Raw genomic sequence first — 3073 nt, 5'->3', positions numbered from 1 at the left:
GATATATTTATTGTGGGATGTTGGGACAGCGCACCTTCCAACAAGTGGCCTTAATAAAGTGAACGATTAGCCGAAGTAGACCACTTCGGTCCTTCGTCCTTCTCGGATGTCGTTATTGAGTTAAAGCTAAAGTGACTTTCGTTCGCATAAAAGATGTGTTATTGAAAGCAGCTCATTTAGCTTTGAGGTGGTCTATTAAGTCATTACCACTGGCAGACAGAAGAAAAACTCCAATCCTCCACCCGACATACTGCGCACTAATCACCTGCCCACCACAGTTCCTAGCACTCTATTTAAATAGCATAACCCACTCCTCCTCTGTAATATCGCTGTATAATTGTGGTTACAGTAACCCCCTACATAGAGTTCACTTTTCAAAAATCCACGTAACTACCATAAGTTGTTATAACTTCAAATCTCATATTGTGGCTTTCGAAGTTTTCCACCTGTAGGTGTTGCATGTGCCAAAAATTAAGCGTATTAACATCTGCTACGAATGATACTAATTATAACAAGTTGAAACATAAATTAACTAGGCAGCACTATATGATAATATAATACATGATGAAATAGGCAACCGACTTGCAAAAGCAGTATATGCATATCAAAGTTAAAAATATATTTTTTTAAAAACGAAAGTATGACTAGAAAACTAAGATCTAAATCTACAACAAAGTTATTATATCATTATATCAATATTGTAGAAAGATCGGTTGGATTGAAATTAGGTAGTACTAAACTTCCCGAAATAAAAATAATTTTACAGCACTATGAAGAATGGAAGAGATTTTGTAAAATCCATTACGTGTAGCATTGACAACAAAGCAGTTTGATATGGATGTGAAGGAAAAAGAGTTTATATATATTCATAAATTTAAAATGAATTTTTTAAATTAGTATTTTAATCGTCTTCAATTGCAATATCAGATACTCTGTTAGTTACTAATTTATTTAAATAAACAAAATATCAATAAGTAAGGTAATGCAAACATTTGTGTTTAATTAATAAATATTAATTGCAATGTCAAATAATATATATATATTTTGCTTGTCATTATTATGAAAGACGTCATATTTTAAATATGCAAAATTTATCATACTTACCAATTTTTATATATATACATATGAATTTAGACAGAAGTCTATTACTTTCATTAATAATATTCAAATTAAAGTAAAAGGAATTTTAGGAAATATGCAAATATTTAAATAATTATTTAGCAATATTTAAATTAAAGTTAAAGGGATATTTAGAAATGTGTAAATATTTTACTAATCATTTAGTTAATAGCCTGTAGTCAATATTTGCAATTGTTTTATGAGTAAATAAAAAGTTTATTTTGTTTTGTGAGTAAATAAAAAGTTCATCTCCTATTTATAAACGTTTTTCCATTTCTAATTTTTGTTAGGAGGTTTGTAAGTATTATATTTATTTGTATATTTTAAAAATTTTCCTTTTAATAGTCGCTCTAAATAACTGACTTGTTATTTCTAATAATATTCCTCCAGATCCTATGATTTATTAGAACAGTTTTCTATTCATTGAAGACGAGTTGTCGAAAATGATCTTTTAATTTATCTAACTAGTGAAGTACAACTTACGTAACACTGTTTGGGGTGTTTGTTGTGGTGCATGATCGGCCCATGTGGTAATTAACAACTAAAGATAACCTTCGGACTAAATATGTCGTAACAAAACCGTGTGTCAGTACTACCTTGCTTACACTCTCACAGTTTCAACAATTCACTTGATAAACTTTAATCTGGTTTAAAGTTCAGGTAACTTAGTACAATTGCAATATTTTCTCTATATATCCGCGTTGGGAATGGAGAAGAAAGATTGATCACATCTAGTTCATTTATTTCTCGATACGGTTTTTGATTCAATTAATGTGTGAGCTAAAACTATATAATACTGTGGTAACAATAAATATGTTCCTTCAACAAGTTTTGCACCCGAGCCTAAAATAGATGCATTAGGTTTAAAATATTTTTTCAATTAATTTAAGTAAGTAATTAAACTTTTAAAATTAAACATTCAGAACTGATTCATGTTAATAACTTGTTTCTTTTTGAGTATTAAATTTAATTTAAAAACATATAATAATATTTTTATTTTTTAATTATCACAATTTTAAATTTAGGTGCTCTGCAATTAAAAATATACGTATTTGTATAATTCATTATTTTTATATTATTATAAAAAAAATAGAAAAATTTATTTATTTATAAATAAATAATAAACAAATAAATAAATAAATAAATAAGAAAAATTTAAAACATTATCTTTTTACAAAAATTCACTTAATCAAATTTTGTAATAAAAATTAATATATATGTATGCCAATGATCGATTTTATAATATTGTATTAAATAATTAAATTGACATTGATAAATACGTCAGTGATGAATAAAATTTATATTATTTGCTTATTTAAGAATCTATATACATACATAATAATCTCGATCTTTACGAATGTATTATAAAATAATATCAAAGTAGACATTTGTGAGAAAAATGTATATTGAAAGCTTTACTTTTTAAATTCTAATATTAAAATATTAATTTTGTATCGTCAATTAATTAAATGTAATATTGAATATAAAGTGAATGAGAACTAAAACATATATTAACATTAAAAGTGAATAATGCACCAAACCTCGCATTTTGCATGACATTATTCGTCCTCTCTATTACTGAAAGAGGAATGATTCAATCTTCAAGTATGGTTCCCTAATCGGCTATGATTTGTAAGTAACATCGCTTATGTATAGCATCGTTCATATTTTAAGATCCATGTAAAATTTTATTCATCAGCAAAACCGATCGTTAGATGGACCAACTGGTGCGTTTGATGGAGAAAATCACGACGCAACGGCCCATATGAAATATAAAAAAGTCTAAAGAGAATGCTTCTTGTTACAAATCGTTGGCTACCATGACAAAATTGTACGAATCACATTTCAAACTGCTTCCGTACTCACCGCATCCATAGCATTCATCAGATTTGTCTCTTAGCGATCAGAGGGGGTTCAGAGACCTCAAAAAAAAAAAAAAATATTCCATAAAAAA

Source organism: Teleopsis dalmanni, chromosome 2 (assembly GCF_002237135.1).
Source record: "Teleopsis dalmanni isolate 2A chromosome 2, ASM223713v2, whole genome shotgun sequence".
NCBI classification, from domain to species: domain Eukaryota; kingdom Metazoa; phylum Arthropoda; class Insecta; order Diptera; family Diopsidae; genus Teleopsis; species Teleopsis dalmanni.
Note: the sequence above shows the minus strand (reverse complement) of the source record.